General features: G+C 39.5%; 1 protein-coding gene across 1 annotated transcript in view; it reads left to right on the top strand.

Annotated features, from left to right (window-relative positions):
• Window positions 1-13234: 13234 nt before the first annotated feature.
• Window positions 13235-26259, top strand: part of kcnj4.L (potassium inwardly rectifying channel subfamily J member 4 L homeolog) — a 39147-nt gene continuing 26122 nt past the window's right edge. Inside the window, exon 1 of the mRNA XM_018258881.2 lies at window positions 13235-13881. The gene's annotated coding sequence lies outside the window, so the exon portion shown is untranslated. The remainder of the gene's footprint in view (window positions 13882-26259) is intronic.

Below are 26259 nucleotides of genomic sequence, written 5' to 3'. Positions count from 1 at the left end.
GGGGTGTTTTTTAAACAAAGATGTTTAGTGAAGCAGTATTCAGTTGTATGAAATTAAATCAAATGTGAAAATTTTTAATTTTGTTAATTTGAATGCATGTAACTGCTCAATACTGATTACTGGCAACACCAAATTGGTTGGATTAGCTCGTTAAGTCTTGAACTTCATAGGCAGAAAAAAGGTATATAAGGTGGCCAATTGCAAGTTGTGCTTCTGTTTGACTCTCCTCTGAAGAGTGACAGCATGGGATTCTCAAAGCAACTCTCAAAAGATCTGAAAACAACGATTGTCAAGTATCATGGTTTAGGGGAAGGCTACAAAAAGCTATCTGAGAGGTTTAAACTATCAGTTTCAACTGTAAGGAATGTAATGGAAGGCCACAGGCACAGTTGCTGTAAAATCCAGGTCTGGCAGGCCAAGAAAAAAATTACAGGAGCGGCATATGCAGAGGATTGTGAGAATGGTTACAGACAACCCAAAGATCACCTCCAAAGACCTGCAAGAACATCTTGCTGCAGATGGTGTATCTCTACATCGTTCTACAATTCAGAGCAATTTGCACAAAGAACATCTGTATGGCAGGGTGATGAGAAAGAAGCCTATTCTGCACTCACTCCACAAACAGAGTCACTTTTAGAGTCGCTCATTTAGACAAGCAACAGTCATTTTGGAACAAAGTGCTTTGGACTGATGAGACACAAATTGATTTATTTGGTCATAACAAAAAGCTCTTTGCATGGCAGAATTCAATAAAAACACCTGCTACCTACTGTCAAATTTGGTGGAGGTTCCATCATGCTGTGGGTCTGTGTGGCTAGTTCAGGGACTGGGGCCCTTGTTAAAGTCGAGAGTCAGATGAATTCAACCCAATATCAACAAATTCTTCAGGATAATGTTCAAGCATCGGTCACAAAGTTGAAGTTACGCAGGGGTAGGATATTCCAACAAGACAATGACCCTAAACACACTTGGAAATCTACAAAGGCATTTATGGAGAGGGAGAAGTACAATATTCTGGAAAGGTCTTCACAGTCCCCCAACTTGAATATCATCGAAAATCTATGGGTTGATTTGAAGCAGGCTGTCCATGCTCAGCATCCATCAAATTTAACTGAACTGGAGAGATTTTGTATGGACGAATGGTCAAAAGACCGACATCCAGAATCCAGACACTCATCAAAGGCTATAGGAGGCATCTAGAGGCTGTAACATTTGCAAAAGGAGGCTCAACTAAAAATGTATGTAACATATCTGTTGGGGTGCCTAAATGTATGCACCTGTCTAATTTTGTTAATCCAATAAACTTTATGTCACTGCTGAAATACTACTGTTTCCATAAGGCACATTATATTTTAAAAGGAAGTTGGTACTTTGAAAGCTCAGCCAATGATAAAACTCCAAAGAATTAAGAGGGGTTCCAAAACTTTTTCATATGACTGTATGCCTGCTCCAAAAGAGTGAGTAACATAGTAACATAGTAAGTTAAGTTGAAAAAAAGACACACTACTTCAAGTTCAACCTTTTTACTTTTTTTTAACCTGCCTATCTGCTAGTTGATCCAGCGGAAGGCAAAAAAAAACCATCTGAAACCTCTCTAATTTGCATCAGGGGGGGAGAAATTCCTTTCCCTTGTCCAAAATGCCAATCGGACTAGTCCGTGGATCAAATTGTACTATGAGCTATTTCCCATAACCCTGTATTCCCTCATTTGCTAAAAAGCCACCCAACCCCTTCTTAAAGCTATCTAATGTATCAGCCTGTACAACTGATTCAGGGAGAGAATTCCACATCTTCACAGCTCTCACTGTAAAATGCCCCTTCTGAATATTTAGGCGGAACCTCTTTTCTTCTAATCGGAATGGGTGACCTTGTGTCAGCTGGAAAGACCTACTGGTAAATAAAGCATTAGAGAGATTATTATATGATCCCCTTATATATTTATACATAGTCATCATATCACCCCTTAAGTGCCTCTTCTCCAGTGTGAACATCCCCAATTTGGCCAGTCTTTCCTCATAGCTAAGATTTTCCATACCTTTCACCAGCTTAGTTGCCCTTCTCTGTACCCTCTCTAATACAATAATGTCCTGTTTGAGTGATGGAGACCAAAACTGTACGGCATATTCTAGATGGAGCCTTACAAGTGCTCTATACAGTGGAAAAATGACCCCCTCCTCCCGTGACTCTATGCCCCTTTTAATACAGCTCAAGACCTTATTTGCCCTTGATGCTGCTGACTGGCATTGCTTGCTACAGCCAAGTTTATCATCTACAAGGACTCCAAGGTCCTTTTCCATAATGGATTGGCGTAGTGCAGTCCCATTAAGGGTATAACTGGCTTGGATATTTTTATATCCCAATTTATCAACATTGAATCTCATTTGCCACTTAGCTGCCCAGATTGCCAGTTTGTTAAGATTGTGTTACAAGGATGCCACATCCTGGATGGAATTAATTGGACTGGATAATTTTGTGTCATCTGCAAACACTGATACATTACTTACAATACCCTCCCCTAAGTCATTAATAAACAAGTTAAATAAAAGTGGACCCAATACCGAGCCCTGAGGGACCCAATGAAGTATGAATATAAAGTTGCAGAAAAATAACACTCATCATAAAAACCTCATCATAAAAACCCCAGTCCAATGGTTGCCAAAACCTGGAAAAATCACAAAGGCAAAAAGGCCTACTAATAGTAAATGCAGTAGCAAAAGTAGTTGTAAAATTTAGGCCTATGAGTAAGTGCCCATTTGGCACAAAACACATTAGGCTATACATGTCCTAAAAAACACCTTTTACATTTTAAACTACTCTTGCTACTGTATTTACTTTTAGTAGGCCTCTTCACGTGTTTTATTTTTCCAGTTAAAGGTGAACAACCTTTTTAATGAGACCCAAGTTTGGACTCTAAGGGGCCGATTCACTAACTTCGAGTGAAGGATTCGAAGTAAAAAAACTTAGAATTTCGAAGTGTTTTTTGGGCTACTTCGACCATCGAATGGGCTACTTCGACCTTCGACTACGACTTCGAATCGAAGGATTTGAACTAAAAATCGTTCGACTGTATATAAGGGAGAACATCACTACAGTGTGGCAACAATCTGGACCAAATAGTTGAAAGCAGGAGCTATAAATGATGGTGGTCCAGATTGTGGCCGACCTGCAATAATGTTCTCGCATGCAAACTCTCTCTGCTGAAGGTCTGGGCATGGGGTAAGCATTTATTGATTATTCATGTTTCCTAAATATATAAAGTCTGACTGAGAAGTTTGAAAGGGGTGGTTCACCTTAAAGTTAACTTTTAAATGGATTCTGTCATGATTTTTATGGTTTAGTTTTTATTTCTAAATTGCACTGTTTACACTGCAAATAATTAATTCTACTATGTAAAATTTAAATCCTAACCCAACAAATGTATTTTTTTGAGTTGTAATATTGGTGTGTAGGCGCCATCTCAGGTCATTTTGCCTGGTCATGTGCTTTCAGAAAGAGCCAGTGCTGCACTATGGAACTGCTTTCAGGCAGGCTGTTGTGTCTCCTACTCAGTGTAACTAAAGGAGTCGCAGTGGGACTTTTTCTATTGAGCGCTGTTCTTGTATCTATCAGGGAGCTGTTGTCTGGTTACCGTCCCATTGTTCTGATGATGCCCTGCTGGGGGGGGGTGGGGAGGGAGGGGTGATATCACTCCAACTTGCAGCCCAGCAGTAAAGAGTGACTGACATTTATCAGAGCACAAGTCACATGACTGGGGCACCTGGGAAACTGACAATATGTCTAGCACCATGTCAGATTTTAGAATAAAATATAAAAAAAATCAGTTTGTTCTTCTGAAAAATGGATTTCAGTGCAGAATTCTCCTGGAACAGAACTACCAACTGGCGCATTTTGAAAAAAACATGTTTTCCCATGACAGTACCCCTTTAATATGCTATAAAATGGTATATTCTGTGCAATTTGTTAATTGGTCTTTATTATTTATTTATAGTTGTTATTTATTTGCCTTCTTCATTTGACTTTTTCCAGCTTTCAAATGGGGGGGGGGTCACTGACCCCATCTAAAAAAACAAATGCTCTGTAAGGATGCAAGTGTAATTGATACTTTCTTTCTGTTCAGGCCTCTGCTATTCATATTCTAGTCTCTTATTCAAATAAGTGTATGGTTGCTAGGGTAATTTGCAACCTAGCAACTCGATTGCTGAAATTGCAAACTGGAGAGCTGCTGAAAAAACCCAAATAAATCAAAAACCACACATAATAAAAGATGAAAACCAATTGCAAATTGTCTCATCTTCATCATACTAAGGGGCAGATTTATCAAAGGTCAAGGTAAATTTTTGAATTTTCGAGTTATTTTTTGTGTACTTCGACTAGGAAATAGTCGGAATTTGATTCTTTAAAAATTCGACGTCGACCATTCGCCATCTAAAATCTGCCAAATTGCTGTTTTAGCCTATGGGGGACCTCCTATTTGGAGTCAATTGGTGGACTTTAAAAAATCTTTTTTTTGGGGGGGGAATTTGGGAGGTTTTTTTATCGAATTCAATCAAATGCGCTATTCCTTCAATTCACACAATTCGAATTCAGCCAAATATGGACCTATTCGATTGAAAACTGACCTATTTGACCAAAAAAAACGTTGATTGAATTTCGGTTGGTCTTTTTGAATTTGAATTTCGAAGTTTTTTCAATTCGAAATTCGACCCTTCATAAATATGCCCCTTAGTAAATGTTAACTCAAAGGTGAACACCCCCTTTAAGCACCACTTGTCTAGCCTATAACACAGGCCCACAACTTACATGGTGGGGGAAAAAGTGCATGCAAAGTATGAAGGGGTAGCTATCCACTGCTGGTGGGTATCTTATCCTTTTCATTGCCTTTCTTGGGTACAGTAGCCAACAAACCCGCAGCCATAAAATACAAGAAAGCCCTCTACATGATCCGACATTATTAATCTTTGTAAAATTGAACTTTGCATAGAATGTATCTGTTAAAGTTAAAGTCTTGTTGTCTGTATGTCTGTATATTATGCCAGGAATATGTTTCTTTCCAAATAAGATGTTTTTATTCAACTTTGGCTTATTCAAAAATGATTTCAATAATTTTAGGAGAATATGTTTAGACATAAAGTGGCTTTATGGCAGTAATTAATGAGAAAGCACAGTATTGTACTGTAATTGTTTTTTATTCTTTCATAACTGTAGCAACTGGTAATTGGTTACTAATTATATAGTAACAGGTGTGTGTGAGGGGGAAGATGGATATGTATGTGCATCTATATACACCATATATATATATATATACACACACACATTATACTGTATATACAAGTGCAGTTATATGTAATATCAATGAGAGCGTTGCACTCATTAATATCATATAGCCAATGTACCTTTAGTAAGGGTCACTTTATAATGGTGCATGGCCAGTGTGGGCTATTTTGGGTATCAGGACCAATGACTGGCAAACAAAGGAAAGTTATTTATGGCATTACTGGTGGTGTTGCTAAAATGTCTGAATAACAATTTCCAGTTTTGCTTCCAGATGCAAAACAATGGGAACAGATCTTATTTATAGGAAGGATTAATCTTCTATCAGTTTGCCATTTATAAACAGTAAAGTGCGCCTTCTCTATTCATTTTACTGATACGGTGAGAAATATTGTATTGTTTATCCCAGGGAAGGGTTGAAAACATGGGCCTCAAGCAAAGTGCTCCAGTTCTGTTCTGGCATGTTGAAGTGGTGTTTGTTCTCTTAAAGGGGTGGTTCACTTTCACGTTAACTTGTATAATGTTATAGAATAACCAGTTCTAAACAACTTTTCATTTTTTTTTTTATTCTTTATAGTTTTTCAATTATTTGCCTTTTACCTCTGACACTTTCTAGCATTCAGCGGGGGTCACTGACCCCAACATCTGAAAAACAAATGCTTGGTGAGGCTACAATTCTATTGTTATTGCTACTTTTTGTTATTCATCTTTCTATTGAAACCTTTTCCTATTCATATTCCAGCCTCTCATTCAAATCCATGCCTGGTCATTTGGACCCTAGCAACCAGATTGCTACTGAAATACCAAACAGGAGAGCTGCTGAATAGAAAACTAAATAACTCAAAAACCACAAATAATAAAAACCAATTGCAAATTGTCTCAGAATATCACTTTATACATCATACTAAGGGGCAAATTTACTAACCTCAGAAAAATTTGCCAGCGACGGCATCGCTCACAGCGCAACACTTTGCCAGGCGTAGATTCGCCAGGACAACGCTAATTCACTAAAATCCGAAGTTGCATCCAGGAACGCTGGCGAAGTAGCACTAGCATTACTGTGCCAAGCGAAGCAAAGTTGCGCTAGCGTTGGCTAATTTGCATACGGCGGGAAGTTCCAAAATGACGTCACGCTGGCGAATTTTCACCCGCGTTAGTCACTTCGCCCTTTTTGAAATTTGCCCCATTTATAGGTGCACAACCCCTTTATAACCTATTAAAATGACTTCTATTGAATTCATGCAGCACACAAATACTGGGTGAATTATGCAGGTGAGTATCCCCTTTAATAATAAGCATATACACTAGGGATAATTCTAATCTGAGAATTGGCTATGGATGTGACCGCATCCTAAAACTTTCTGCATGATTCATCTGAATCCTAAGAGGCCCATTTATAAACATTCTTATTGTAGTAGTTTTAGAGTTTTTTTAAAACTATGATCAAAGTCTGTTTTTCTAAAATCACAAATGATTTGTAATTTATTTAAAAATCCAAATGTAAAAAACTGTAAAAACGTGAAAACCTCTACAAATTCAAGTTTTTTTGGACAATTACTAGAGAAAAAGTTCTGAAAACCTCTAAACTCTGAATGGCTAAAAAAAAGGTCCAATAGGATCAGCACAGCAAACACTGACTACAGAACCTTGCCTGCTTTTACTTGCCAAAGTTTTGAATCAAGAGTTTTTTATGGTTTTTACAATTCACAAATCTCGAATGTTTAGAAATGAATGTTATTAAACAGGCCCCTAATTGTTCAACCAAACCAAATCAAGTTCTTGACAACTGAATGACAACATTGTTTCCAGTTGATGTAGAGTTTTTTTCTCATTTGAATATGCAAATCAAATCTTTGGGACTGGAGTCAGTATTGATCTGAATCCAAATGTGATGGATTCAGAGCATCCCTATTTAGGGATCTCATTCAAAAATGAGGGCAACCAACCACTGTATTTTACCAAGTTACTGCAAAGCATAAGAACAGAACTAAATGCAGCAGAGGGGACATGAAGACAAAGGGAAGAACAGAAGAAAAAATAGACTGGTAAAACAAGAAGGCAGAGAAGGAAGAACAACAGAAAAAAAGGAAAAACATTGAGATAACAGAAGGGTTTAAGAAAAGAATGTATAAGTTAACTAGGAAGTTAAGAAAAATAACAGAATAGCGCAGGACATAAATCTAGAAAAAAATATAAAGGAGTGATCAAAGTTAAAGCAGTAGAGGATCAAAGTTGGAGAGAATGGAAGAGTATAAAAAGAAAAAAGAATGGAAATAACAGGATTTTGACTTTTCACAAATTGTACCATTATTGGCATGGAAGTATTTCTTTTAGCTGTGTGTCACTGAGATGTGAGATTATAGCCATTACATCTTTTGGTCTATGAGCAAAGAACTTCTAGTTGAGCAACAAGATCCATGTATGAATGGTACGTCCATATTAAAGTTTATATGTGCAGTTTAGTACTATGGAGTTTGGTAGTTTAGTAGTACTATGGAGTACTTGGGCCATTAGAAACATGGATGATATGTTTTCATGATGTTTGTTCATACTCCACAGATGCAAACTGAGGTGTGACTCCAGAGAAACTATAAGCACATTTGTAACTCTGAAAAGACCTTCTCTATTAGTGGATGGCTGTAACTGACATGCCTCCTACTTTATGAGTTCTGTGAAAAAAATACTAGTCCTCTGATTCCACTCAGTGCCCCAAAGTGTAAAAGGTGTGGGCTTGTATCTGGTATATCTGAGAATAAACTCCATATGGTATATATTCCCAAACTCCTTCTCTTTCTTCCCTCAGATGGAAAGGAAGCTGGCATGCCGCCACTGAAGAGGAGGTGCAGAGCATTTCGTTGATAGGGGAAAGCAACCAGACCAGAGGGAAACCTGCCAATGGGGTTTATCCCCAACACAAAGTATAGGTGCATTAAGGTAAAAATAAGATTGAATGGGTCTTATAGTTTACCTGCTCCTTTACATGCTTAAATGGTGATCTTATAGACACATGACTGAAAGCATTACGTATACACTGTATTTAGTTCCTGTTATTTATATATGATGATAATGATACATTTCAGCAGTGCTTTACAGAGATTATACATCATTCACATTAGGGTTTAGGGCCTGCAATTTCTTGTAGCACCGAATTGCCCCAAATGTTCCTGCAGTGAATTGACCAGTTTCAGAATGATTCCCTCACTTTTTAGGTTCAAAGACAGGAGATGTCTAAACTCTATGCAGAGACAGTGGGCACTCGAGTTCATTTTAGATAAAACAACTTCTCATGCCAATTACTGGTCCAGCTTCAAATTGATTCAAAGAAGCATTAGGTTTCTATTACGGAAAATAGGAAAATAGAGTTCTAGTATTTAACTATATTGCAGGGAATGATTCTGGCAAAACGGAGCCAACATTTTAAAAAAAAATTCTGGATCAGCTCACTTTTACTAGTACAGGTATGGGACCTTTTATCCAGAATATTCAGGACTTGGGGTTGTCCAAATAATGGATCTTTCTGTAATTTGGATCTTCATACCTTAAGGGCAGGACTACATGACGCTCTTTGACCCGACACGCCGCAATGCAACTAAACGCATGTGATGTGTCGGATGTTTTACATAAAACGGAAGTGAAGGAGAAATCACATGTTACAACTACATTGATCCGACTGTCGGATAAAGTCTACTACAAACATAATTTAAACATTAAATTAACACAACAGGAATGCTATTTCATCAATAAGTATTAATTATATCTACGTTTGGATCAAATACAAGGTACTGTTTTATTATTACAGAGAAAAAAATTAAATCATTTTATAAAAATGTGGATTATTTGGATAAAATGTATTCTAATTGGAGTCTTTGTGTGATGGCTATTCGGAGCTTTCCGGATAACGGGTTCCCGGATAACAGATCCCATACCTGTACTTTTAAACAGTTTTGTCAGCATGGGATACTGAATTGAGAACCACAGCACTAATTCTAAGGCTCTATGGGTCACATCCCAAAAATGGAACTGGTTTTAATTCATATTTAGAAATGTTATTGCATTGTTACAGGAAAAACAAATCATTGGAGGGCAACAGTTGGCTCTTTTGCCTGTATCTCTTGAGGCTCTCTGAAGTTAGACAGTAGTACTGAGTTTTTTGGGATGCACTGAATCCACCATTTTGGGATTCGGGCATCTTTTATGAAGGATGAAATCAGAATATGAACCCTAATTTGCATATGTAAATTAATTTAAGGAAGGGTTGATAAGAACAAAAAACAAAAATTCCTTGTTTTTGTGATAAAAAGATTTGGTTCTGCCAGGCACTTGAATTCGGCCAATTTAAAATCAAACTGAAAGAGGGAAAATCCTGGCTTTGTTGCATCCACACAGCTTTGGCCTGCTAGCTTTACTATGTACTGCTGTGGTAAGAATGCTTTATTAGCGCCATGAGTTCTATCTCAGCATCCTAGCATGGCCTGGAGTCTTTTGTACGCTGGGAATACCCTTACATGAATATATCGGTGACTCACGTGAAGTGATACTCCAATATAAAGACAGCGTTAATCACGTTTTTACAACATTTCTGTCTCTTAAATGGAAGAGAGTAAAATCAAGCGACATTCATGCTTGCAAACACAAGAAGTAACGAGAAGTACAAAGTATCGCATACTTTATCATTCCTGTTTTTACTCAACATTTCATATCATTTTCCTTCAAGCACAAATGAAAACTTTTTTTGGGTATGGCAATAGTTTCCCTTTAAAATAAATCTGGACAGACTGATGATCTTTCAAGATTTTTCATCTAGATTCCAACCCTTTCTCCTTCAAACCCAAGTACTAATTTATTGCTCTGCTAAGAAGAGACATATAACCAGGTTTTTCATTCTGTTGGAGGAGAAAGCAGGAGTTGGAACCATTTACTTAAACTATTTTTGGAGTCTCCTAGCAACATCTGATATAACTGTCTTGGGTTCTTTTCTACGTACTCAGATGGGTCTTCTATTATCATCATTCTGATCTGATTGGGGGAGGTATCTTATCCTGATCAAAACTAGGACTCTTATAGGGAGATCAATGTGCCCCATGTTTAAACAGTCTAAGGTAAACATTGGACATATGTTTTATTGTTTGTTTTAAATGTTTCATCACACCAGTGATCATGTGGACTCCCAATGAAACAATGGCATTCATTTCCTGGATAGTGGAGTATGACTTGTGAGCATTGGGTCACTAAATCCTCTCCTAATGGACATGTCAGTCCTCTGGTGCTGATGTTTGCCCTCGCGAGAGGTCGCGTCATTTTCGTGCATGTCCGCGTCGAGTTGGACGTGCGCGCGGGCGAAGGTTCGCGGGCGCGCGCCCGTTTTTGACGCATGCGCACAGCGCGTAAAAGGACGCCGAGGCCTGCAAATCACTGCGAAGTGATCTTGCCCTGACACTAAGCGTTCCTGAACTTTTGACTGTCTGATCTATTGGTTTCCTGAATATTTTGGCCTGTTTATCGACTCTTCTTTCGGATTCTCCCTCGGTACCGCAGATCCTGTTTCCTGACCTTGCCTGGCTTGACTACGTTTTCGTTTTACCCTATTCGGCTACTTCGACTCGGTTTCTACACAAGTGCTGCTGAACATCTATTACCGGCACCTCTGTTACTCTCTACCTGGACTTATTCCTGTCTCCATTCGGGCTCTAAGTTCCAGTAAGAGGCATAGGGGAGGCTATTAATTCGTCAGACCTACCACAGCGCCTGATAGGACATGGTTGTAGAAAAATAGAATTTGAGACGATGACCTGCTAAAGTTTTACTGGGCCAATGCTGTAATTTTATTTTAAGATGAGGTTTTTGTGAACTGAATTAGCTTGTGCAATCTTTATAATACTGCACCCATAGCAAGCTCAGTTGTTCATCGATTGTTCTGAACAACTGAAAATCAAACAACTGCCTGTTCAAAGATTCTTTACTTCTGGGATTATCTTCAAAAATTGAAGATGTTATATAATACAAAGATTTTATATATAACAACTTTATATAATGCAACATTATGAAATGATGAAACTGTGTTTGAAAAGGAGCCACATCACATGAGCCTGACCTATGACATGAAATCTCAAGTTGGAAACCAGATTCCAGCTCCCTGTGGCTTTGAATACAATGAATAAACAGTGGGTTGAATGGCGTAAACTCACTGTGTCTGATGGATTTGTTTGGGTGCTGGAGTCCCGAAGCCCAAGGTTGAGGGTTAGGCCACACTGGGCGTTTGGGGAGATTTGGTCGCCTGGCGACTAATCGCCTCGTCTTTGCTGCGACCAATCTCCCTAAGCGCCTTCCCTGAACTCTGCGCCGGCTAAAATGAAAAAACACCGGCGCTAATCACATGCAGCAATTCGTTTTCCGAAGTCGCCCGAAGTTTCCTCGTGAGGCAACCAAATCTCCCCAAAACGCCCAGTGTGGCTTAACCCTAAGGCAACAGCAAGAAATTGAGGAATGTATTGTGTAGAGAAGTAGGCATTTGTTCTCATAGACTCTGTTTTGTGTGTAGGATTACATATATTTTGGTTTCTGTGGTGGGCAAATCAATCAATCACTTTTCTTCCATCCCAGTGTTCTTTTTTCTATAAAAAATGTCAATGTTTGTAATGTACATAACACCAAAAAGAATGCCAATAAGTAGAAAAGTAACAAGGAGTAAAGATGAGTAAAGAGCTACAAATAACATAGGAAGGAAAAACAAATAGGAAAAGTGGAAATGACTAATGGAGAGAATGGAAAAGGTCTTCCTCCCACTATCCCTTTCCAGCAACTTATCAGAAGAGACCCCCTGAGCTGAAACATGTAAACACATACCCACAATTCCACAGGTGAAGCCTCTTGCAATATAGTGTCATGTCTGACTGGGCAAAGCACATAGAAAGTGATTAAAGCATTGGCAATTACCCACCTCCGAAAGTAGGAGGGCACCCTGGATTTAGGCTAGGGCTACACAGGGACAATAAACTGCTGGCAGAAATCCACTGGTTTATTTCTGTTCTGATTTCTGTCCTGCCTCAGGCAGTAGTCTCCTCTCTCTTCCTTATTGAATCAGCACAGTGAGAACAAACTTTGGCTAAAAAGGCAGAGACTCGCAGTTCTTCACCGAAATCCACCAAGTCTGTTTGCGCCCAGCCAATTCAGTGAGGATGAGAAAGGAGGCGACTGCCCGCTATAGGGCAGAAATCAGACAGCGGATTACAGCTAGCAGTTTTCTTTCCCCGTGTGGCCCTAGCCTTACGGTAAGTGACCTCCTTAAAGTTGTAAAACAAGTGAAGGTAACATTGCCCAAAAGATGGTTTTAGAGATTCTTCAGTGGAGACCATATGCTTGGAAACAATTGGACATGGAGAACTCCCTTGAGCAAATATCACTGTACAGTAGAACCCGCATTTTACATTTTTCAGGGGGCCAGAAAAAAATGGTCTAAAATCCAGGAAAATGTAAAATCAGGGAAATGGATTCTGCATTATATATAGGTGGGACCACAAAACAACAATGAGGGACAAGTTAAAATAAGGGGATGTAAAATTGAGGTTCCAACGTCTTCTCAAATAATTGCACTAGACAACAATCCCAAAAACATAACTGTAAATAAAAATATCCAATGTCTGAGCCTCCTATAGAGAAGTGATATACAGTGAGACCTCAATTTTACATCCTATGATTTTTCCCTTATTTTACACAATTGTTTGTGGTCCCACCAATATATAATACATAATTAATTTTACCTTTTTTTCCGGTCCCCTGAAAAACGTAAAATGGGGGTTCTACTGTAACAAAATTATATAATTATTATTTTACACACTCTTAAACAAAAAGATAACTTTGCTCAGGTGTATCCAGGGCTATAGGGGACATGTGAGATACTGAGCCCATGCAGTGCCATTCCCCTTTCTCTGTGCTGCCAGGATGCAGTGTGAATACACATTGTGATCACATGTAGAGGGGAGATCATCCAGCCCAGCGTTGTCAGATTCCTGTGCACAATCACAAACTGCTCAGACGCACAGAGAGAGTGGGGCAGAGAGAACAGATCGAGGGAGAGATACAGGGAATGGGAAACTGAGGCAAAGGAAAGTGACTGAAGAGAAGAGAGAAAGAGGAAGAAACACAGATAGAAAGAGAGCAAGCAAAAGGTAAGAAGCAGAGAGGAAAAAGAAGAGAATAATTGCAAGGAAATTAGAAAGACAATGGAGCCAAATGGACAGACTATGAAAACAACAAAGGGACAATTATACAAGAGACAGGAGAACCAAATGACAGGCAGAGAATAGAATGGTTGGGGATATAGAGAATATTTGAAGGGGTCTGAATTAAACTGTGGCCATTTGAGTGGAGAAGTGTAAATAGCAGCTTGTTTAACTGTGGGCAAGTGGAGAGCAGACTGAGGTGAGAGTCAGTGAGGAACCTGTAAGGTGAGAAATTGAGATTCGCAGCACATGGTGGAAGGCTGAGCCGAGGCACAAGCAACAAAGTTAGTAATGAGGGAGCAAAAGTCTGGAGAAAAGAGAGATTTGAAGGAAATTGGAGCAGTCTTCTTAGAGACCGGTTTTTCTGAGGGCATTGTCAATCAACAAGCTGGTAAGGAGCCTTCTTTTATCTTGGTTAGAATCATTTGGGAATTGTGTGAATACCAGCATTACTAATATCTTTGGAGTGGGAGGGGGGGGGTTAAAGGTTTGCTGAAAAATGTGAAAAGTAATTGTGCATTGTAAAACTACTATTTTATACGGAGGTGCATACAGCAGCTAATGGAATGATTGTTCTCTTTGCACCTCTTGGAGCTACAAGCAAAAGGAGAATTAAATACAAACCCCAACCCCTCACCTCCACCAGCTGGACAAACTGAACTATAGAGACCTTAGAATATGAATAACTATACAGACACGGGATTACACGTTAGTATTAATACACAATCGCAAAACAAGAAGACAAGTGTCTTCATTTCAGTGTAGGTATTACACAATCTATTCTTGCATAACTATATCTCTCCAATCTATTTCCCTTCGCTTGATCCGTACAGAAATGTGCCTACAAACGATACACAGACAATACTGATATGCCAACTTACTGTGAAATAATTATACGGATTTCGTAGTATCATAAAGAAACAGGTAGAAAGGTACTAATTATATTTCCTTGAAATGGTTATTTTTATAGCAGGCGGGTAGGCGTGTAATGCTAACCATATACTCAGCTGTACTAGTTACAGAACATTGTGCGCTCTATCAGCTGTCAGGCTCCATAGAAGTGCCTGTTTAGCTGCAGGACAATAGCCCTTATTTAGACTTGATAGTTATTGTTATTTTTTTTGTAAAGCCGACAGTGATTTTTTTTTCCCTGGTTTTAATAAGGACGTAACATGATATACATCCTATATACTGTAGGTGTTATTTCTAGAATCTGCAAATTGATGTTGATTTTTTTAATGCGACAAATGAAAGTGCAGTAAGGTTGGACTTCCCTGGACTCTCAGTACGTGGTTATGATGAACGCAGCAAATGTAACCAGAACACTTGTCACCTTCACAGTTACTGAATAACTACAGCTTCACACTTATATCCGTCTCATCTGATCAGATGTTTTTGGGCTTAGTTCCCCTTTGAGGTCCAGCAGAATAGGGATGGACGAATTTTTTCACCACAGAAATGATGCCCATAGACTTGTATGGCTTGGCGCATAAAAAAAAAAATTACGCATGTCAAAAAAGTTTCTCCAAAATGTTTTTGATGCCCATAGACTTTAATGGGCGTCTACATCATTTCGCCGGTGGCGAATTCGCCCAGCCCTATTCCCCATTCTGCGGGCATGTTCATATAAGCAAATACTGCCCAAGTGATCACCCTGCCATAGTTCTCAGTGTCTATGGGATTTCAAATATTAATTTCCCCCCACCTGCCTACCCCACAGACTGGGATCCCCTGTTTAGAAAAGGAACATCCCGTTCTCCCTGCTGCTTTCAGACATGACTGGAGGCAGGTGGGTTAACCCAAATTGTGCATTCTATGACAAGGTTGTTTAACCTGAATCCTTCTTGCTATAGTTGTACTACAACTCCCTGTATTGGGGGAAGCTGGGAGCTGTAAGGAATGCACAGCTCCAGGACTAAAGAACAGGCAGCCATGTGAATCTAAGGCTTGATGGAGTATTTTTAAACTGCAGTAAAAAGTTTCTAGTTATAAAATACTGATATGTAGGAGGAATAAGCGAGATGTTACGACAACTGAAAGTGTCATTTATGTCTGACTGCATTACAATTGCTAGAGACTGGCTCCTTATTACTGCCTCCCCCCTGTGACCTCCCTGCACTCAATGGGTTAAGCTAAATACCAAGGCACACAAAAGCAAATCATCTCTCATATATTTCCATAGAAACATAAAAAAAGCCCTGACAGATGATGGCGAATTTTCACACCCAGCCTGTCCATTTAGCCAAGGGTGTAAAACCCCTAGAATCGCAGAACCTTAACCTCCTCATTAACATTCTGCATAAATGGTGTCTCTGGCTTCTGTAGCACATTGGTGCTTTTCACCATCTCTGTCGGTTGGCTCTGTCTCCCTTCTGTAAAGTTCTATATTTAATTATGACACCCCTCATCTGTGCTTCATATTAAACACATTTCCTTAAAGAGACATATACCCTTATACGTAGGGATGATAAAAGGAATACACTATATTATATAACATTATATCAAAGCCCCAGAACTTCGATTTCTCTATATTTGTTTTAAGAACTATATATGTGTGTAAATATATATATAAAGCTATGGGACCTGATATCCACAATGCTAGGGACCTACGTTTTTCTACTAACGGATCTTTCCGTAATTTGGATCTTTATACCTTAAGTCTATTAGAAAATCATGTAAACATTGAATAAACCCAATAGGCTGGTTTTGCTTCCAATAAGGAATAATTATATCTTAGTTTGGATCAAGTACAAGCTACTGTTTTATTATAACAGAGAAAAAGGAAATCATTTTTAAAAATGTGGATTATTTGGATAAAAAGGAGTGTATGGGAGACAGCCTTTCAGTATTTCGGAGCATCTCAATAACAGGTTTTCTGATAACGGATCCAATACCTGTGTGTGTATTTATATATATTACATGCAAAAGATAAAAATAAAGCTTATGAGCAGGAACTGTCACTGATTACTCCTATTAAGGGCATTCTCCATAGAAACCAATAGCACCTCTAGTGGTCGTATATAACAACTGCATTTGCTATAGGCATGCCTGGTATATACGGAAGATGTAAAGCATGGCAACTCCCTTACAGTTGCATATTTATTAAAGGGAAAAATGAAATCACTAGAGGCTTTCATAACTCTCTGTTTACTTAAATATGCCCTTAAAAATCATATACATCAATGAGTATAAAAATGAGTTCACCCTATGATAAATAGGCCCCTAACAACCGTACACATGAGAATAGAGAGCTGTGAAATTATGAGTTTTCACCCTTGAGTGCAATGTCCTCACTAGCTGGTGCAAACAACCAGGTAGAGCGACAGATATCAATATTAGGCGTCTGTATACAAATATTCAAGCCAACCATGACAATGGGGGCGAGAGGGTTGTGGTCTCATTAGACACGGCCAAGGCCTTTGATACTGTCCAGTGGCCTTATCTGTGGGAGGTCCTGGCCCGCTTTGGTCTGGGTGACAGATTTGTCATGTGGATAAAAGCTCTGTATAAATCCCCGACAGGGCAGGTAAAAGTCAACAACTACCTCTCGGACCCGTTTGAGCTTCATCGAGGCACAAGACAGGGCTGCCCTCTTTCCCCCCTTTTGTTCGCGTTAGCGATAGAACCACTGGCCATTCGGATTCGCAGAGATCCGGGCATAGTGGGTCTTAGATTAGGTCAGCTGGAGGAGAAGGTGTCCTTGTATGCCGATGATATGCTGGTATACCTGGCAGATCCGGGGGCCTCGCTAACTAGGCTCCTGCAAGTGGTTGACCAGTTCGGTGTTCACTCTGGGCTTAGGGTAAATTGGGAGAAATCTACAATATTTCCAATAGATCAGATACCTCCCCTGGCTCGAACTCCTTCCCCACTGCAATGGACTTGCTCCTTTAAGTACCTAGGTGTGATTATTCATAGAGACCCCAAAGAATACATATCTAACAACTTAGACCCTGTCTTACAAGAGTACCGCAGGAAAACCACCACCTGGGCCAACCTTCCGCTTTCCCTAGTGGGAAGGGCGAACCTTGTTAAGATGGTATTCCTGCCTAAATTCTTGTATAAGCTTCATAATGCCCCAGCATATATACCCCAAAGCTGGTTTAAACAACTGGACAAAATCACCAGCTCCTTTCTCTGGGAGAATCGAGCCCCCCGCATCAGTTTGACAACCCTCCAGGCCCCTGTATCAGGGGGAGGCCTGGCGTTGCCAAATTTTTTACTCTATTACCACGCCTCACAACTGGTTTATGCCCACTGGTGGCTGACGTTTGATTTGAATAATCATGCCCTTTTGGCGGAAGCGGCATGTGCCACCTCACTTGAGGCTCTGGCAAATCATTTGTACAGAGGAGGGAACTCTGTTTTTCCTCAGACTTCATCTATGACCCCAGTGATGAAAATTTTTAATCTATATATTAAGCAAATGTACCCCCACCAAGACACCTGGTCACCTGGCACCCCCTTATGGGAAAATCCCAACCTCCAGCACTTTAGGGGGCTTCCCGATTCTGGGCTTTGGGCGTCTCTGGGAATCAAATACTTGACCCAAATTGTAGAGAGAGGGCAGCTTAAACCCTTCCAGACCTTGAGAACAGAGCACCAGCTCCCTACTAATATGATATTTCGCTATCTGCAATTGAGTCATGCCTTTCAGGCCCAGTTTCGGGTTCGTCCTTTAAACTTAAACCAATGCTCGTTGGAACGATACCTCAGGCAGCCAGGGCTGCAAAAAGCCATATCTTGGTTTTATGCTATTTTACAGAAATCCTTGGGCTCACATATAGACCGTTTACGCCTAAAATGGGAAGTGGATATCCCAGGTCTGGATGAGGAGGCCTGGACGGGTGTCATAGAGCAGATTCCAGAACTTTTCATGTCTAATAGGGATAGACTGATACAGTTAAAATTTTTCAACAGGGTGTATCTTACTCCCCAACGGCTTGCCAAGATCTACCCGGGAACGCCAGACACCTGCTACAAATGTGGGGTAGAGGTTGGTACTCTCTTCCATGTGTTTTGGGAATGCCCTAGTATTCAAGGTTACTGGGGGAGAGTACTAGATTTTATTCAGTCTAGTTTTGACTTACCGAATATTCGCTCCCCGGAGCTATGCCTAATGGGTCACACTGAACCACTTACTTTCCCCCAGTGTCAGAGATTGTTTTATTTGCAATTACTTTATTATGCTAAGAAAGCCATCTTGTTGACTTGGAAGGATACTTCCCCTCCCTCTTTAAGTCGATGGAAACGACTGATAAACGAAATTCTCCCCCTGCAGAAGGCAGTGTATTTGGCTAGAGGGTGCCCGGAAAAATTCCTAAAGATATGGGGCCCTTGGCTTGAGTTGCCTGACACTGCTACTCACTCATTTCAAGCATTGACTTAGGCATGGTGATATTGCTCCTCTTGAAGCTAATGCATGTATATTGTTTTGTAGTACCTACTATGTAACCTTTGGTAGACAATTGTAAGACTCTCTTTTCTTCTGTACTTTGTATGTCTTTTTGAAAAAAGTTAATAAAAACAAATTTTAAAAAAAAAAAAAAAACTGGTGCAAACAATTGTGTTGATATTACACAGCACACGCTTAATTCCAGTCTGTACCAAGTACACTTTTTTAAAAGAAAAAAACACATGTATTGTTAGTGGAAACCTTGTTTAAAGGAGTGGTTCACCTTTAAGTTAACTTTTATAATGAGCAAAGTTTTAATTGCCCTTCATTTTTTATTATTTTTCATCTTTTCTACAGTTTTTAAATCATTTGCCTTCTTCTTGTGACACTTTCCAACTTTCTAATGGGGGTCACTCCTTGTGGGCCCAGGTGTCAATGGGCCCTTTTGCTTCTAATTATGTGGTCAATTTCATGGTCATTCCTTATTTCTGTATGGGAAAAAATGCTTAATAATAGAAGAATAGACTAAGTAAATATAAAAGACTAGGAGAATAAAGAGGTTGAGTGAGGAAAGGAGGAATAATAGTTTGTAAAGTGGGCCCACGGTCTACGGTTTTCTGGTGGGCCCTTGGCATCCCAGTCCGAGTAACTGTCTCAGAAAATCCAGAAGTCACGAAAACAGATGAAATTGATGTCCTGAAGCGCTATGCTCCTATAGGTGCTATAGGTGCTAATGTGTTGTTTCCCCTGCTGTGGTTAGGGTTGCCATCTTGCTGGTAGAAATGATGCTTGATGCCAATGTTATTAAAAGGAAAGAAAGATATAAATATAGTAAGGCTGGTATTTTGTTCCAGAGAAGGTGGAATCCCTAGCCTAGTAGGCACTGTTCTGCTACTATAGATGTTACTCTGCTATTTACTAACTGCTTCTATAGATGCTGGTTTGCTTTTACCCCATTGCTAATAAAGGTGTTGCTGCACATCCCATAGGTGAATATACAGCACCTACCTGTAAGTGCTGCTCTCTGTGCCCTGCTTTGTGCCAGGTCATTTGCCCCTCTATAGATTCCATAACAAATATCTCCCACCACCAACCATTTGGCAAATGTGTTCATCTAACATGTCATGCCTGTTACCTTATAAGCCAAGTGTTCTTTGCAGACCTTTTTATCCTGTTCTTTGGCCACAGAGGGATTACCTTGACTGATCTGCCAACTCAAACCCTTTACTGGTGCTTCATATTCCTTATGGTTTAGCATTGGTATAACATGGGAACATGCAAAAGCTCTTTAGGAAATACCTAGGGAAAATGACCCTTGTTTAAGAGGGTAGATATATCGAAATAAGAAAAATCATCAGTGTGTTTCAAAATAAAGCAGACCCATAGGGCTGCAGAAGGCATTTACAGTATGGAATCATAGAGGGCATGTAATATAAGGTGCAATGTTTGATACTGGTCTAGTAATACATAGCAACCAATCAGTAGGCAATATTTACTGGTCACCTTTTTAAAAACTAACATCTAATTTGCTGATTTAAATGATATTGGCAAACGTTGCACCTTTCATTCCATTACCCGATAGACCAGAGTTGTCGGGAGCTAGAAAACCAAAAGTGTCATGGGCCTTGAGAATAGGCGTTAAGCAACCAGGTTAGGAAATAGGATGTGAAGGATTTAAAGGATAAGTAACACCAAACAATAAAAATAAACAAACCAGGGCAAGTGTGAGAAGAAAAGGGCAAAGAAGCAGCAGTATCCAAGAGAGAGAGAATAAAACAATGCATAGATGGTGGAAGTGACACAATCATGTAAATGAAGAAGGAAAAGCAAAAGAAACCTTCAGGCCAATGTATGAAACAGATGGGAACTGGCTAGTGAGAAACAGGAGAGAAACTCACACAGAATGATGCCCTAAGGCACCAGAGACACATTTGGTTCCTTTGACCTGGTCAGCATTGACTTGCTGTAGAGCCCAGCAGTGACAGATTTCAGCTACATTACTTGCCCCATTTAAGTATTTATAACATTCACATGTTTTTATACAATGGTTTTACTTGCAGAACATAATGAGTCAAATGCCAATGAAATCTGGACATTGTTGAACAGCTACTGTACATCACACTGGTTTCCCCTCAACGTTCCCAGTAGCAGTAAAAAAAGAAGCCGCAACAGTTGATATTAAGGCTTATTAATGTACAAAAGTGCAGAATCGTAATTCTCAAATGACCATGTTATTTTTCCCAACTTAATAGCAGGACCCATTAAACAACATACTGAAGCTTGTGCATGATTTAATATTGCGCTGAAAACTAGCATCCACTTTGGTAAAGCACATTTTGCATTACAATTTTTACACTTTTTGGTGCGTCCATGTGCTTGCATCAATAATAAGTCAGTTGTGTGTTGCTGCAAAATGCCACCGAACTAAAGGTGGCCATACAGGGGCCAATAAAAGCTGCTGACAGACCAAATTTGCAGGTTATTAGCCAGTGTATGGGGCCTTCCGGCAGGCTTTCCCAACCGATATCTGCCCAAAATCAGGCAGATTGTGATTTACAGGTTTAAAAATCCTGATTGGGGCAAGATCTGCTCATTTGTCGACCTCTCCAATCAAGCAGATCTGCCTTAAACTTAACATCTCCTAGAGGCAGTCAATCCAGGGCTCCCCATGGGCCCAGTACATTACAATAATATCAGATACCAGTTTAATAAATGTTCAGCGCTAAAATGTGATCTTCACAATCAATCTTCAATATCCAATTAGTGAATTGCAGCTTCCTGAATCTCCTCCTGCTTGAGTCCCAAATCTGATATAGAAGTAATATTACAAGGAAGGGCATATTAGATAAAAACTATGTAGTGTAGTAACTTAATACAAGTTTTGTATATACTAGGAATGCACCGAATCCACTTTTTTGGATTCGGCCGAACCCCCGAATCCTTCATCCTTCGAATACCGAACTGAATCCGACCCCTAATTTGCATATGCAAATTAGGGGTGGGAAGGGGAAAACATTTTTTACTTCCTTGTTTTGTGACAAAAAGTCACACAATTTCCCTCCCGCCACTAACTTGCATATGCAAATTAGGATTTGGATTCGGTTCGGCCAGAAGGATTCGAAAAGGAGGATGAAAAAGGGCGAATCCTGGCCGAATCTCGAACCGAATCCTGGATTCGGTGCATCCCTAGTATATACAGTTTGTATGTATACTTATATCCTTCTATTTGGCATTAGGAGGGTGTATTGTTATATGCAAGAGGCATATGAATATCTTTTACAGGTTATTCAACCGTTTTTTAGGGGCCCTGGTAATCACAGAACTTTCTACAGTTCTACAACCTAATGCCCAGGATGGTTACATTGCTACAGCAATGGTCACATTCTTACTGATTCTTTCCTTTTGCCATCTGCGATGAAAAAGGCAATAGAAACATTTGCTCAGCATGTGCATATCAATAAGGCTTAAAATGAATATGCTCTTTATGTACTTTTTTAATTATAACATATTTAATTGATGCTTTCCTTAATCGTTGCATTTAAGCTGGTGATACACTGCCAGATTGGGTAAGGCATACTGGTCAACTTTCTGGGTATGTATATCACTAAAAAAGGGTCACTTTTGATAGACAATCCGGTGATCCTCTGAAATGTCTCCTAACTGATTTTAATTGATCGTGCCCTCAGTCCAAGTCCATTACTGTGTATTGCACAAAATCATAGCCCCATAGCATCATAGCCCCAAAGATAGATAGTTTTAGTGGTGGCCAGTGTATGCCCACCTTTAGTTTATAGAGAGACTACAAGCGCTCTAAAAAGAAGCCCTACATCTAGATGTTGCCTGTTTCTCAGTTTTATAGATAAGGGGCAGTTCATTATATGGGGGTTCAATTGCAAGGGATAACATGGTTCTACATTTTTTTCCCTCAATCACTCTGAAGAACGAAGGAGCCAGAATCAAGTAATCAAGCAGCTGAATTATACAAAAGTCCCGTTTACTTGGGCATGTTGAACGTGGGTGCATACTGCTGCTTTCAAAAAGACGAAATAGGTTAGGACATCATTGAGCTAATGCATAAGTAAACTAATAGATATGAGAGAGAGAAGGTGTAAAGAAGACAACAGAAGGCACAATGTACCCCAGACATTTGTTTGGTTTCTACGGCAGTTCCATTAGCAGTTGAGAAATGCTTTAATGGATCAAAATGTCCATCTTTAATTTTCCTACTGCATAGGTTGTTCACACACACACCAAAGGTTTATACATCATCAAATTACATTTCAGAAACAAAATACATAATATCATTTATAAAAATAGCTGTTATATAATGCAGAACATTTCCACTAGTCTAGAAAAAGCAAAAAAACAAAACAAAACACTGGACTAGAATAATGAGCATGATGTGGGATGGTATCTTTTCCCTCATTCTAAGATGGAACATTAGAGACAGAAGACCCAGCCAGGGGTTCTGAACTAGAATGGATCCATGAAGGCAGGGCCTTGCCCAATGCACAATCATGATGTTAGGATAAAGTTCTGGATATAGCATGGAACACTTTTCTCCCCAAGATGCACCAGCCTTATCTTTAAAGATCCCAGAATCCAAGACACACCTTGTACAATTTTGATTTGTGGAGTTGCACTGCCAGTTTTTCATACTATAAATGGCCAACCTTGTGAAGTTGTTGGTCTGCTGTGCTTGCACTGAATGGAAAGCTCTTTGCATGTAACATCATTTGCTCATTGGAACAAGCCGAAGCACAGCCAGCGCTTCACACATTCAGGGCTGGATTTACATAGCAGGCACCCCTAGGCCCGCTGACGTTCTTCACCCTGTCCCCTCCCCTTTATTTGCATAATTTTCATCATCGGTACTGGAGCAATGGTGATTGGTGCATGGAAAATTGAAAAAACTATTGTACATCCCCAGTGTTTCTGAACCAATGTGGGTGTGGTTAGTCAGCATGCCTCCCCCTAAAATCCTGCCGTTCTAGGCCCGGGCCTTGGTGGCCTTTCCATACATTATAGGCAGGAATTACTGCTGCAGGGGTCACTTTAAGTCCCATATGCAGTGCAAAAAAGTTAATGGCCCCTACAGCAAAATTATTTAAGGCATTTACTGCCTAAATGGTGCTGTGGTTAGCATTTCTGCCTCGAAATGCTGGTTTCCTAGGTTCAATTGCAATCAATTTGTATGTTGTATGTGTGGGTTTCCTCTGGATACTCCAGTCTCCTCCTACGCTGCAAAAACATACAAGCAGGTTAATTGGCGCCTTATAAAACTGACCCTTGTGTGCATGTGTGCATGGGGGGCTTTGGATTGTAAGTTGGTGTATCTCTAAAGAGCTGTGCAATAAATCAGCAACTTATAAATAAGGAATCATGCAAAAAAATATTTTTTATTATTATTATTATTATTATTATTATTATTAACATGTACTGTATTTATATAGTGCCAACATATTTTGTAGCGCTGTATTTAGCAGAGGACAGTAAGGGCAGGGCCTAGACTGCACCTCTTGATGCTCCCTATAATGACGCCCAAGTTGGTGTCAGGCAGGGGTTGGGCAATTGGATTCCTACTTGCATTCCTTGCCTGCCTCTCTCCAAATGCAAAGCTGTGGGGCTCTACAATCACAAAATGAGCAGAGAAGCCTGTGGTTGAATGCAGTTTGCAAATAAAAAAGGCTTTGTGGTCTTTTTTAACACTTTACAGTGTGTAAAGTGTTCAAATTCACAAATGATGATGTTTAACGATTTTTTGGGATTTCGAAAAAGAATAGTCCGAAATAATCCTTTGTCCCTGCATGCAGTAATCACTGGGATACAAGGATTCAGACAAGTGATAGTGCTGAGCGCTGCTGAACACTACCATCCCATAGCTCGGAACTTATTCTGTCAAATGGACTTATCTGTCTTCTTTAATAAATGGGTCAGTTTGTTAAAACTTTCTTGACTGCCAGGGACTTTTCCCTTTTTTTTAGATAAATCCTGGAATCCTGGATTCCCCTGTTCAGTCTTTACTCATATACTTATATTCATATTCAGGGGTGTAACTATAGAGAAAGCAGACCCCTGCAGCTTGGGCTCCTGAAAAATAATTTGCTATGGGGCCCAGTAATCTAGTTACACCACTGTTCATATTCATATTCCTTTATAGGGGCAGTTCCAATTAAGATACTGAATATGCATATTGTGGACCAGGGCTGTCAGCTGGAGGCTGATTTCTGTCACTAGTAACATCCACGAATAATCTGAAAAATATATCCTTATTTAAACCGGTTTAGTATTTTAAACAAAATACTTCCTATTATAAAACATAAGGATAGTAACGCTAGGGTTACACTGAATTCAGCACTTTTTGAAGAATTCAGACCAAACCATTACATTCAGACGACTTTCGATCTTTGGATGACTGATAATGACAAATGTATTGTGGAAGATTTAGGGGCACATTTACTTAGCTCGAGTGAAGGATTAGAATGAAAAATACTTCGAATTTCGGAAAAATTTTTTTGGCTACTTCGACCATCGAATTGGCAACTTCGACCTTCGACTACGACTTCGAATCGAACGATTCAAACTAAAAATCGTTCGACTATTCGACCATTTGATAGTCAAAGTACTGTCTCTTTAAAAAAAACTTTGACTAGCTACTTCGCCAGCTAAAACCTACCAAGCACCAATGTTAGCCTATGGGGACCTTCAGAAAGTAATTTCTGATCGAAGGAAAATCGTTCGATCAATGGATTAAAATTCTTCGAACCGTTCGATTCAAAGGATTTAATCGTTCAATCAAACGATTTTTCCTTCGACCGTTCGATCGAAGCATTTGCGGTAAATCCTTCGACTTCCAATATCTTATATATTTTATATATATCTAATATATCTAATGTATTTTACTTTGAGGGCTAATTAACCCTCGATATTCGACCAATAGTAAATGTGCCCTATAGTATTGTGGCAAATTCAAAAATTACAGATTCAGGGCATTCTTCATTCAAAGTCACCTTGTAATTCATTAACCTGTATAAAAACACATCACCTGCAGACTCTTACCTTTATATGGTTATGGAACACATCCGTAATTTTATATTTTACAGTAGATGGTACATTATTCCATATATTATTTAGCCCTTAAACATACAATATACAGTTATGGTAAATAAACCCAACAGGATTATTTTGCCACCATTATGGATTCATTTTATCTTAGATGGAATCAAGTACAAGGTACTGTTAATTATTACAGAAAATAACAGATCCCATATTGTATTGTACTCCAATTCTAGTCAAAATATAACCCCCATTAAAGGTATATGGGTTAATTCACATTTCCAACACTCACATTTCCTGCAAGAGCTGCAGTGGATT

Source organism: Xenopus laevis, chromosome 4L (genome assembly GCF_017654675.1).
Source record: "Xenopus laevis strain J_2021 chromosome 4L, Xenopus_laevis_v10.1, whole genome shotgun sequence".
NCBI classification, from domain to species: domain Eukaryota; kingdom Metazoa; phylum Chordata; class Amphibia; order Anura; family Pipidae; genus Xenopus; species Xenopus laevis.
This window is presented reverse-complemented; position numbering and strand designations above follow the sequence as displayed.